Raw genomic sequence first — 13,741 nt, forward strand, 5'->3', positions numbered from 1 at the left:
CTTTTCAGGTTTAAGTAAACCTGGTTTATATTAAAAAATAATTTGAGAATAAATGAAGTGGTGATTGCTTTATAAAGGTCTTCACACAACATAAGAATTTCCTTGGTATTTCTTTAAATAGCTAGCTCTTTAAATGCATTTACAGATGATTGAAGTTATAATGAACACCATGTTTTGGGAATATATTGTTTATTTAAATGAAGTATAACTGTGCAAGGGGTTTCCTTAGTAAAGTCATTCATTTGTAAATATTTATGTATGTGGACATGTTGATGTATGCTTGATTTTTTTAAAATTCATGCATTTGGAGTTGTACTTTCAATGATTTCTTCTCCGTATTTACATGTTTCCCAATACTCTGAAATCGAGGCTCTATGAGGCCTTTATTTTTTTTCTTTTTGACTATCATCCTAAAACCAATCTCTCAGGATAACCACTATTCACAATTTGGTATGTTTCCTTCTAGATATTTTTCTTTGCATGTATATATATATCTCTGTATCAGTACACCTAGAAAATATATAGTTGTTTTGTGGACTTCTCCCCTCATGCCCTTTTCTCTTTTTAAAATTTTGCCAATCTGCTGAGCGAAAGTAGGTAAACTCTTAATGAGCATTTACATGATTGTTAGAGAAATTTGAAAATTAGCTCTTATGTTTGTCTATTTTGTATTCCCTTTTTTTATGAATTGCCTGTTCAGAGAAACCCTTTGTTAACTTTGTTTATGGAACTTATGTTGTTTAGAATTAATTTATCATGGTTAAGTTTATCAATATTCCTTTGTGGCTCTTGACTTTTGTATCTTGTTTAGTTTACAAGCCTTCTCTACCTCAAGGTCATCAGTATCAGTATCCTCTAACTTTTCTTTAAATACTTTTATGTAATTGTTTGAATTCAAGTTAAAAATTTGTGTATATTTAGTTATTTATAATTTACATTTATGAATAGTGGGAGTTATGGTTCTAATATTACTTCAAGATGCATAAATAGTTGCCTTGCCAGTTTTGAATAGTCCATAGCACTATTTATTGACATTTATCTTTTTACCACTGATTTGAAATGTCACTTTATCATATACTAAGTTTCATCCATCCATTTCTGGACTCCACGCTTGTTCCATTGATCACTTTTCTATTCCTTAGTCACTGTCATACTGTAAATTATTACACATTTATTTTTTTACATGGGCAGGCACCAGGAATCGAACCCGGGTCCTCTGGCATGGCAGGCGAGCATTCTTACCTGCTGAGCCACCGTGGCCCTAACTTATTACACATTTAAATTGATTATTTTGGTATTTGGTGGGATAAGCACCTTTCTAATACTTCTTTCTTAAATTAGAGTAAAAATTGGAAACAATATAAATACACATCATAGGGGAATAGTTATATAAATTAGGTGCATATGTTCAAGTTATACATCACTGTGCAGCTGATATATAGTAAGGAAGAACTCTATTACTAACAAGGATATTTGAGCATGTTAATCAAAAATCACAAAACATGTTTAAGGTGATTCAATTTAGGTAAAAACTATGTTTTTAATTAGTTTTACTATTTTACAATTTTTTAAAAGTTAAAAAATCATTCAGTATTCCAAATGTTGTCTTACTGATGCAGAGTATTACTCTATTGTTTTCTGTGTTTGGGCCACTGTGTCTTTTCAAATACTGCCTGAATAGTGGGCTAAGGAGATTCTACTTTTTAAATTCAGTTTTTAATTTACAGACAATAAAATCTACACATTTTAAGAATACAGTTCAGTGAATTTTGACAAATATATGATGTTATTTAACCATCGATAAAAGAATTTCCATTACTTCCATTAAATTCCTCATACCTTATTATAATCAATCCCTTCCTCCCAGCCTTCACCCTTGGCTCCAGGCAACCACTGATTTGCTTCCTCTCCATTATAATTTGGCTTTTCTAGAATTTCATAGAAGTGGAATCATACATCATATTTTGTATCTTAATTTGCTTATCATAAGGCTTTTGAGGTTCCCTGTTTTGGCATGTATCAGTAGTTTGTTCCTTTTTAATGCTGGGTAATATTACATTATAAGGATATGATCTACCCTCAATTTGTTTATCCATTCAGCTATTGATGGACATTTGAATGCTTTCCAATTTTTTTGCTATTGTGAATAAAGCTGCTGTGAACATTCGTGTACACGAATGTTTTTTCTTCCTTTTTACTTTTTTTGTTGTTTTTATGCTAAATTGACTATGAATTAAATTTCTTTAAAAGATATGTAGGTTTTCAAGTTATCTGTTTGTTCTTGAGAAGTAGTTTGTGTATCTCAAGGAATTTGTCCATTTCGTCTAAATCGTTAAGTTTTTGTCACAGGTAACTCAATATATAAAGTTCGTAATATTTTCCTTGTAATATCTGTTGGATCTTTAATGTTGTGTCCCTTCTTTCATTTCTGATATTGATAATTTGAGTTTTCTTCATTAATCTGACTAAACTGGATATTTATCAATTTTATTCAAAGGACCACAGTTCGGTTTTATGAATTTTTCTGGTTTGCTTATCTGTTTTCTCTTTTCTTGATTTTTTTCTCTCTAGATTTTACATCTATTTCTTTTTGTTATTTTGTGTTTAATTTGTTGTTCTAGTTTCTTTAGGTGAAAAACTTACATCATTGAATTGAGACCTTTCAAAATGATAAGCATTTAATGCTGTAAATTTTCCTCTGATGTGGTAGTTAGATGCAGGTGTTAACTTGGCTAGGTGAAGGTGCCTCGTTCTGTTGTTGTGGACATGAGCCAATGGTATGTGAACCTCATCTGTTGTCGATTACATCTGCAGTCTGCTAGGGGCTGTGCCTGCTGCAGTGAATGATGTTTGATTTAATTGGCTGGTGCTTAAATGAGAGAGCTTAAGGTAGCACAGCCCAAGCAGCTTAGGATACCTTATCTCAACACTCGCAGCTCAGCCCAGGCCTTTGGAGATGCAGAAAGAAATCACCCCGGGGAAAGTTGTTGGAACCCAGAGGCCTGGAGAGGAGGCCAGCAGAGATCACCCTGTGCCTTCCCACGTAAAAAAGAACCTCAGTTGAAAGTTACCTGCCTTTCCTCTGAAGAACTAAGAAATAAATCCCCTTTTATTAAAAGCCATTCCGTCTCTGGTGTATTGCATTCCAGCAGCTAGCAAACTAGAACATCTGAACACTGCTTTATTTGCACCCCACAGATTTTGATATGTGTTTTTATTTTCACTCAGTTGAAAACATTTTATTCTTTGTCTTTTGGTTTTTCTTTGACCCATGATTTAATATTTAGAAGCATATTTTGAAATGTTTATTGAATTTTCTATTAAAGATTAAAAAGTTATCTTTCTATTAGTGACATGTAAAATCAACTGAGATCAAAGAACATACTTTGTATGATTTCAGTCCTTTTAAATCTGTTGCTACTTGTTTTAACACTTAGAATGTAATCTGTATTGATGAATGCTTTATGTAGATTTGAAAATTAAATATGTTTCGTTAGAGTGTTCTATAAATGTCATTTGGGTTGATAGGGTTAAGTCTTCTGTATCCTCATTTATTTTGTATCATATCGTTTTAAGTCTTGCCCTTTCCATTGTCTCCAACTGTAATTGTAAATTTGTTTCTCCTTTTAGTTCTCATAGTTTTTGCTTCATATATATATATATATGTAAATATATATATATATGTATATATATTTTTTTGCATGAACAGACTCCAGGAATCGAACCTATGCTTCATATATTTTTAAACTGTACTATTAGTGGCATATACATTCAGGATTGTTGCTTTCTTTTGATGAATTGGCCTCTATTATGAAATGCCCATTTCTTATATTTTTCATTAATCTGAAATTTACTTACATTCTTACTTTCCAATTTTTTTTTATGGTATGTGTTTTCATTCTTTTACTTTTAGCCAACTGTATATATATTCAATGGCAATTTCTTTTTGATAGCCTGAAAGTTGAAAATTAGCCAATTGGGCAATATCTGCATTTTAATTGGCGTATTTAGACCATTTACGTTGAACATCATTGTCAATATGACTTGTATAAATCTATTATCTTACTGTTAGTTTTATATTTGTTTAATATGTTCTTTTATTCCTCTTTCCCTTTTTCCTGCCATCTCTTGGATTATAGTTTTATACTTGTATTAATCTTCACTATTGTCATATTAGCTATCCTTCCTCGTTTTATTTATTAATGCAGTTATTTTAGTGGTTCCTGTAGGGTTTAAAAAATATAGTTTTAACTTATCATAGTCTACCTTCACATAACATTATACCGCTATGGATATTGTATAAAACATTTCCAGGAGAAGTCCTCCATTTCTTCCTCCTTTTCTCTGTGTTTATTTTTTCACATATTTACTTCTGCATATATTGTAAACAATAAGACATTATTGCTTTTATTTGAACAGTCACCTTTTAAGAAATTAAATAATGAAAAAAATACCTTTTATATTTACTTCCGTATTTGCCATTTCCAGTGTTTTTCATTTTTTCTGTGTAGACCTAAATTTCCATCAGGTTTCATACTCCTTTGGCCTGAAGTACTTCAGCGTTTCTTGAGCGTAAGCCTGATGGCAATAAATTCTCTCAGTTTATATGTATCTGAAAATTCTGACTTTATTTCTAAAAGATAATTTGTTTATGGGATTCTGAGTTGAGAGGTTGTTTTTTTTTTTTCCCTTTTGGTACTTGAATTATGATATTCCAATATTCCCTGGCTTGTATATTTGAAGTCTGCTCTAATCTTACCTTAGTGTGTCTGTACCTAAGGTTTTTCTTTTTCCCCTTTGGTGGCTGTTACTATTTCCTTTTCATCATTGTTTTTTAGGAATTTGATTATAATTTGTCTTGCTGTGCTTTTGTATTTGACCTTACTAGAACTGTGAGTTTATAGTGTTCGTAGAGTTTGGAAACTTTTCAGCCAATTTTTTTCCTAATTTTTTTAAGTCTTGCCTCTCCTATTTATCTGGGACTGCGATTATACACATATTGGACTACTTCATGTTATACCACAGATCGTTGAGGCTCTGCTTATGTCAAAACTTTTTCATATTTTCTCTCTGCTTAATTTTGGATAGTTTCTCTTGATATCTTCAAGTATACTGCCTTTTTCCTCTGTATTTCTGTTCTTTTTAGACTGCTATTAATCCTATCTAGTGTATTTTGTATTTCAGCTAGTTTTCATTTCTGTGGCTCCATTTGGGTCTTTTGTGGGTCTTCCATTTCTTTCTTCATATTCATGTTTTACTTTACCTCTTTTGGAACATATTTATAATAACTGTTTTAACATATTTTATAACAGCTGTTTTAATAAGGACATGTATGCTAATTCCATTTTATCTGTAATTTCTGGAGCTCTTTCTATTGATTCTTCTATTGGTTATGGGTCATGTTTTCTTGCTTTTTTGCATGCCTTCAGTTTAAAAAATTACCCTGTTTGGTGTTCACTGAACTTCTTGAGTATTTAAATTTATGTCATTCATCAGATTTCTGACATTTTCAACCATTATTTATTTTTAAATATTTCTTTTTATTAGAGAAGTTCTAGTCTTAAAAAATATGTGCAGGAAATACATCATTCCCATTTATCTCCCACCCCCACCATTACTAACACCTTGCATTAGTGTGGTACCTTTGTTAAAATTAATGAAAGAATGTTACTATAATTATACTACTCACTGTTGTCCGTGGTTTATATTAGGAGTCACTGTTAACAGTCCTCTGCTTTTTTTTTTTTTTATAATTTTTTAGTAACATATATAGAACCTAAAATTTCCCCTTACTACATTCAAACATATAATTCACAGTGTGAATAATCATCATCACCATCCATTACCAAAACTTTTCCATCACCCCTGTTTCTGTTTGCTAAAGCTGCCAAAATGCAATATACCAAAAATGGACTGGCTATTAACATAGGGAATTCTTAACTTTCAAATTTAAAGTTCTAAGACAATGAAAATATCCCAGGTAAGGCATCAACAGGATTGTATCTGGACTCTGAAGACAGACTGGTGGCATCTGGGGTTCCTCTGTCAGATAGCTAGGCACATGGTTGACATCTGCTGGTCCTTCCCTCCTGGGTCTCATTACTTTCAGCTTCTGGTACCAGTGGCCTCCTCTCTGAGCTTCTGTGGGTCTTCTCTTAGCATCTCCAGAGCTTTTTGCTCCAGACTCTCTAGGTGTATCTCTCTCAGCTCTCTGGGTGTGTCTCTCTGAACTCTCTTGGCTTTTTCTGTCTTTTATCCTCACAAAGGAAGCCAGTAAAGGATTAAGAGCCACCTTAAAATTGGGCAGGAAACATCTGAATTGAAACAACCTAACTGAAAGTCCCTACTCATACCAGGTGTTCACCCACAGGACTGGATTAAAAGAACATGTTCTTTTGTGGGGTACATAATAGCTTCAAACTTCCACAACCCCAAATAGGAATTCTGTACCCATTAAGCTTTTCAACCTTTATTTCTTCAAATATTTTTATGCCCCACTTTCACATTCCATCTAGACTTTGATTCCCATACTTTAAGTTCAACCTTAGGTAACTATTCACTCATCTCTAGCTTCTGTGTATCTCTAAGTCTTCTAAGTTTACCTTTGATCATATTAGCAAAATCATACTGCGTCTATCCTTTTCTGTCTAGCTTATTTCACTAGTATTATGTCCTCAAGGTTCATCCATGTTGTCATGTGCTTTGGGACCTCATTTCTTCTTACTGCTGCATAATATTCCATAGTATGTATATACCACATTTTGTTTATCCATTATTCTGTTGATGAACACTTTGATTGTTTCCATTTTTTGGCAATTGTGAATAATACCACCATGAACATTATTGTGAATAATGCAAATGTCTTTTCGTATCACTGCTTTCAGTTCTCCAGGGTATATACTGAGTAGTGATATTGCTGGTGTTCTAGTTTGCATTCTGCTGGAATGCGATATTCCTGAGATGGAACGGCTTTTTAAAAGGGGAATTTATTAAGTTGCAGGTGTACAGTTCTAAGACCATGAAAATGTCCAAATTATGGCAAGGCTATAAAAATGTCCCATCTAAAGTATCCAGGGAAAGATGCCTTGGTCTAAGAAGCCTGATGATGTTCAGAATTTCTCTCTCAGCTGGAAAGGCGAAATCTGCTAGCTTTCTCTTCAGTGGTTTTCCAGGGGCTCTGTTGGTTTGGTTGCTTTCGTGGCGCTAAAGTTTTTTCCAAAATGGTTCCCTCTTAAAGGGCTCCAGTAAGCCACCCCACCTTGAATGGGTGGAGACACATCTCCATGGGAACATCTAATCAAAAGTTACCACCCATAATTGGGTGGGTCACACCTCCGTGGAAACAATCAAAAAGTTCCCACCCAGCAAAATTGAATGAGGATTATGGGGAAAATTCAACTTCCCCAAGGGGAGAATTCTTGATATTCTCACAGGCAGTGGGGACAGCCAAAGCAGTAGGCCAAGCCTCCAATCTTGGGGTTTGTTCCTATGAAACTTAATCCCACAAAGGATAGGCTAAGCCTACTTAAAATTAGGCCTACGAGTCATCCTCAAGAGAACCTCTTCTGTTGCTCAGATGTGGCCTGTCTCTTTTCGGCCGACACAGCAAGCAAACTCACTGCCCTCCCTCTCTCTACATGGGGTATGACTCCCAGGAGTGTGGAACTTCCTGGCAACATGGGACAGAAATCCTAGGATGAGCTGGAACTCAACATCAAGGGATTGAGAAAATCTTCTCAACCCAAAGGGGGAAGAGCAAAATGAGACAAAATAAAGTACCAGTGGCTGAGAGATTCCAAACAGAGTCGAGAGATTATCCTGGAAGTTATTCATATGCATTAAATAGATATCACCTTGTTAGTCAAGATGTAATGGAGACCAGAATGATTTGATCAGTGACTGGAAAAGTATTTGCGAGCCCCCTTTGGGGAATGGTGAAAGGGGGGAGAAATTCAACTTCCCCAAGTTGAATTCTTGATATTCTCACAAGCAGTGTGGACAACCAAAGCTATAGGCTGAGCCCCCAGTCTTGGGGTTTGTTCATATGAAACTTAACCCCACAAAGGATAGGTCAAGTCTACTTAAAATTTAGGCCTAAGAGTCACCCCAAGAGAGCCTCTTTTGTTGCTCAGATGTGGCCCCTCTCTCCAGCCAACACGACAAGCAGTCTCACCACCCTCCCCCTCTCTGTGTGGGACATGACTCCCAGGGGTGTGGACCTTCCTGGCAACATGGGACAGAGATCCTGGAATGAGCTGAGACTCAGTATCAAGGGACTGAGAAAAACCCTAGAATGAGCTGAGAATTAACATCAAGGGATTGAGAGAAACTTCTCGACCAAAAGGGGGAAGAGTAAAATGAGACAAAGTGTCAATGGCTGAGAAATTCCAAACAGAGTCAAGAGGTTATACTGGAGATTATTCTTACGCATTAAGTAGATATCACCTTGTTGTTCAAGATGTAGTGGAGAGGCTGGAGGGAATTGCCTGAAAATGTAGTACTGTGTTCCAGTAGCCATGTTTCTTGATGATGATTGAACAATGATATAGCTTTCACAATGAGACTCTGTGAATGTGAAAACCTTATGTCTGATGCTCCCTTTAGCTACTGTATCAGCAGAAGAGTAGAACATATGGAATAAAAATAAATAATAGGGGGAACAAATGTTAAAATAAATTCAGTTTGAAATGCTAGTGGTAAATGAAAGCGAGGGGTAAGGGGTATGGTATGTATAGTCTTTTTTTTCTCTTATCATTTTATTTCTTTTTCTGTTGTCTTTTTATTTCTTTTTCTAAATCGATGCAAATGTACTAAGAAATGATGAATATGCAACTATGTGATGATATTAAGAATTACTGATTGTATATGTAGAATGGAATGATATCTAAATGTTTTGTTTGTTAATTTTTTTTTAATTAATGAAAGTTTAAAAAAAAAAGATGTAATGGAGAGACTGGAGGGAACTGCGTGAAAATGTGGAGCTGTACTCCGGTGGCCATGTTTCTTGAAGATAATTGTATGATGATATGGGTGTTGCAGTGTGACTGTGCGGTTGTGAGAGCCTTGTGTCTGATACTCCTTTTGTCTACCTTATTGATGGACAAGTAAAACATATGGATTAAAAATAAATAAATAAGGGGAACAAATGTTAAAATAAATTAGTGGATTGAAATGCTGGTGATCAGTGAAGGGGAGGGGTAAGGGGTATGGTATGTATGAATTTTTTTCTGTTTTCTTTTTATTGCTTTTTCTGAATTGATGCAGATGTTCTAAGAAATGATCATGATGATGACTGTACAACTATGATGATAGTGTGAGTTATTGATTATATAACAGGAACAGAATGATCATATGATAAGAGTGTGTTTGTATGTGGTTATGTATCATAAATAAAAAATACATAAATAAGAAAGAAAGGGAGGGGTAAGGGGTATGGTATGTATGAATTTTTTTCTGTTGTCTTTTTATTTCTTTTTCTGAATTGATGCAAATGTTCTAAGAAATGATCATGATGATGAATATGCAAGTATGTGATGATATTGTGCATTACTGATTATATATGTAGAATGGAAAAAAAAATGAATGAGGATTAAAGAACTTGGCTATTCTGGGGTACACCACAAATTCAAACAGGCACATCCAGGTTTTACGGCAACTCAATATTTAGTTTTCTGAGGAACTGCCAAACTGTCTTCCACAGTAGCTATACAATTATACTTTCCCACCAGTAGTGAATAATGTTCCAATTTCTCCACATCCTCTCCAACATTTGTAGTTGCCTGTTTAATAACAGCCATTCTTTTTTTTGAAATTTTTATTAATAAAACAAATCAACATACAATATGAGCATTCTTTTTTCATCACATAGTTGTATATTCATCATCATGATCATTTCTTAGAACATTTGCATCAATTCAGAAAAAAAGAAAACAGAAAAAAATTCATACGTATCATACCCCTTACCCCTCCCTTTCAGTGATCACTAGCATTTCAATCAATTTATTTTAACATTTGTTCACCCTATTATTTATTTTTAATCTGTATGTTTTACTCATATGTCCATAAGATAGATAAAAGAAGCATCAGACAAAAGGTTTTTACAATCACACAGTCACATTGCGAAAGCTGTATCATTATACAGTCATCTTCAAGAAACATGGCTACTGGAACACAGCTCTACATTTTCAGGCAGTTCCCTCCAGCCTCTCTGTTATGCCTTAACTAAAAGGGTGATATCTATTTAATACGTAAGAATAACCTCCAGAATAAACTCTCGACTCTGTTTGGAATCTCTCAGCCATTGACACTTTATTTTGTCTCATTTGTCTCTTCCTCCTTTCGGTCGAGAAGGTTTTCTCAATCCCTTGGCGCTCAGTCCCAGCTCATTCTAGGATTTATGTCTCACGTTGACAGGAAGGTCCACAGCCCTGGGAGTCATGTCCCACGTAGAGAGGGGGAAAGCAGTGAGTGCTTGTCATGTTGGCTGAGAGAGAGAGAGGCCACGTCTGAGCTACAAAAGAGATTCTCTTGGGGCTGACTCTTAGGCCTAATTTTAAGTAGACAGCCATTCTTATGGGTGTGAGATATCTCTTCTAGTCTTGATTTTCATTTCCCTTATAACTAATGAAGATGAGCATCTCTTCATGTGCTTTTTGGCCATCTGTATTTGCTCTTCGAAAAAATGTCTATTCATATCTTTTGCCCATTTTATAACTGTGTTGTTTCTTCCTTTGTTGTTGAATTGTGTGATTTCTGTGTGTATAAAATCCTGTGAGGCACAGAAGCATTTGATCTTTATGAGTTCCTATTTATCTGTTTTTTTTATTTTATTTTGTTGCTTATGCTTTGGGCATAAAATTTAAGAAACTTCCTCCTGCTCCTAGGTCTTGAAGATGTTTCCCTATATTGTCTTCTAAGACTTTTAATGTACTGGCTCTTATACTTAGGTCTTTGATCCACTTTGAGTTAACTTTTATATAGGGTGTAAGGTAGGGGTCCTCTTTCATTCTTTGGCTATTGATATCCAGTTCTCCCATGCCCATTTATTAAAAAGACTATTCTGTCCTAGGTCTTTGGATTTGGGGACCTTGTTGAAGATCTAAGCACCTACTTAGATCTTCAATTTCTTTTAGCAATGTTTTGTAATTTTCTGTTACAGGTCATTTACATTCCTGGTTAAATCTGTTCCTAGATACTTGATTCTTTAAGTTGCTATTTTGAATGGAATTTTGTCCTTAATTGTCTCCACAGTTAGGTCATTACTTATGTATAGAAACAATCTGATTTTTGCATATTAATCTTGTATCTTATAACTTTGCTGAATTTGTTAATTAGCTCAAGAAGCTTTGTCATATATTTCTTAGGATTTTCCCAGTATAGTGTCATGTAATTTGCAAATAATGAAAGTTATAGTTCTTACTTTCTGATTTGGGTGACTTTTATTTATTTTTCCTGCCTTATTGCCCTAGATAGAACTTTTAGTAAAATGTTGAATAATAGTGGTGATAGGGGGCTTCCTTGTTTCATTCCTGATCTTAGCAGGGGAGGCTTTCAGTTTCTCACCATTGAGTAAGATGCTGATTATGGGTTTTTCATATATGCCTTTTATCATATTAATGAAGTTTCCTTTGATTCCTACCTTTTGAAGTGTTTTTATCAGAAAAGGATATTGATTTTGCCCGATTGCTTTTTCAGCATTAATCAGGATGATTATGTGTTTTTTTCCCCTTTTGTTTTGCTATTGTGCTTAGATTACATTGATTAATTTTGTGTTGAACCACTCTTACATTCCTGGTGTAAACCCCACTTGGTCATGGTGTATAATTCTTTTAATGTATTGTTGGATTCGATTTGCTAGTATTTTGAGAATTTTTGCATCTGTGTTCCTTAGGGAAATTACTCTGTAGTTTTCCTTTCTTATAGCATCTTTATCCGGTTTTGGTATTAGAGTAATATTACCTTCGTATCATGAGATAGATAGTGTTCCTTTTTCTTCAGTTTTTTTTGGGGGGGGAAGAGTTTGAGCAGGATTGGTGTTAGTTCTTTCTGGAATGTTTGATGAAATTCCACTGTGAAGCCACCTGGCCCACAGCTTTCCTTTGTGGTAAGATTTTTTTTTTTATTAATTAAAAAAAATTAACTAACAACATTTAGAAATCATTCCATTCTACATATGCAATCAGTAATTCTTAATATCATCACATAGATGTATGATCATCATTTCTTAGTACATATGCATCGATTTAGAAAAAGAAATAGCAAGACAACAGAAAAAGAACTAAAATGATAATATAGAGAAAAAATAAAAATAAAAATAAAAAATACAAAAATATATAAGAAAAAAAGAACAACTATAGCTCAGATGCAGCTGCATTCAGTGTTTTAACATAATTACATTACAATTAGGTAGTATTGTGCTGTCCATTTTTTTTTTTTTTGAGAAATCATACCATACTACATATGCAATCAGTAATTCTTAACATCATCACATAGATGCATGATCATCGTTTCTTAGAACATTTGCATCGGTTTAGAAGAACTAGCAATATAACCGAAAAAGATATAGAATGTTAATATAGAGAACAAAAATAAAAGTAATAATAGTAAGAACAAAACAAAACAAAACAAAAACCTATAGCTCGGATGCAGCTTCATTCAGTGTTTTAACATAATTACTTTACAATTAGGTATTATTGTGCTGTCCATTTTTGAGTTTTTGTATCTAGTCCTATTGCACAGTCTGTATCCCATCAGCTCCAATTACTCATTATCTTACCCTGTTTCTAACTCCTGCTGAACTCTGTTACCAATGACATATTCCAAGATTATTCTCGAGTGTCGATTCACATCATTGGGACCATACAGTATTTGTCTTTTAGTTTTTGGCTAGACTCACTCAGCATAATGTTCTCTAGGTCCATCCATGTTATTACATGCTTCATAAGTTTATCCTGCCTTAAAGCTGCATAATATTCCATCGTATGTATATACCACAGTTTGTTTAGCCACTCTTCTGTTCATGGAGATTTTGGCTGTTTCCATCTCTTTGCAATTGTAAATAATGCTGCTATAAACATTGGTGTGCAAATGTCCGTTTGAGTTTTTGCCCTTAAGTCCTTTGAGTAGATTCCCAGCAATGGCATTGCTGGGTCGTATGGCAATTCTATATTCAGCTTTTTGAGGAACTGCCAAACTGCCTTCCACAGTGGTTGCACCATTTGACATTCCCACCAACAGTGGATAAGTGTGCCTCTTTCACCGCATCCTCTCCAGCACTTGTCATTTTCTGTTTTGTTGATAATGGCCATTCTGGTGGGTGTGAGATGATATCTCATTGTGGTTTTGATTTGCATTTCTCTAATGGCCAGGGACATTGAGCATCTCTTCATGTGCCTTTTGGCCATTTGTATTTCCTCCTCTGAGAGGTGTCTATTCAAGTCTTTTTCCCATTTTGTAATTGGGTTGGCTGTCTTTTTGTTGTTGAGTTGAACAATCTCATTATAAATTCTGGATACTAGACCTTTATCTGATATGTCGTTTCCAAATGTTGATTCCCATTGTGTAGGCTGTCTTTCTACTTTCTTGATGAAGTTCTTTGATGCACAAAAGTGTTTAATTTTGAGGAGTTCCCATTTATTTATTTCCTTCTTCAGTGTTCTTGCTTTAGGTTTAAGGTCCATAAAACTGCCTCCAATTGTAAGATTCATAAGATATCTCCCTACATTTTCCTCTAACTGTTTTA

At 34.5% G+C, this 13,741-nt stretch overlaps 1 protein-coding gene across 10 annotated transcripts in view; it reads left to right on the forward strand.

Moving 5' to 3' along the window:
* Positions 1 to 13,741, forward strand: part of AGBL3 (AGBL carboxypeptidase 3) — a 235,941-nt gene that overhangs the window by 2,852 nt on the left and 219,348 nt on the right. The window lies entirely within an intron of this gene.

The sequence above is a fragment of the Tamandua tetradactyla genome, chromosome 1 (assembly GCF_023851605.1).
Source record: "Tamandua tetradactyla isolate mTamTet1 chromosome 1, mTamTet1.pri, whole genome shotgun sequence".
Lineage (NCBI taxonomy): Eukaryota > Metazoa > Chordata > Mammalia > Pilosa > Myrmecophagidae > Tamandua > Tamandua tetradactyla.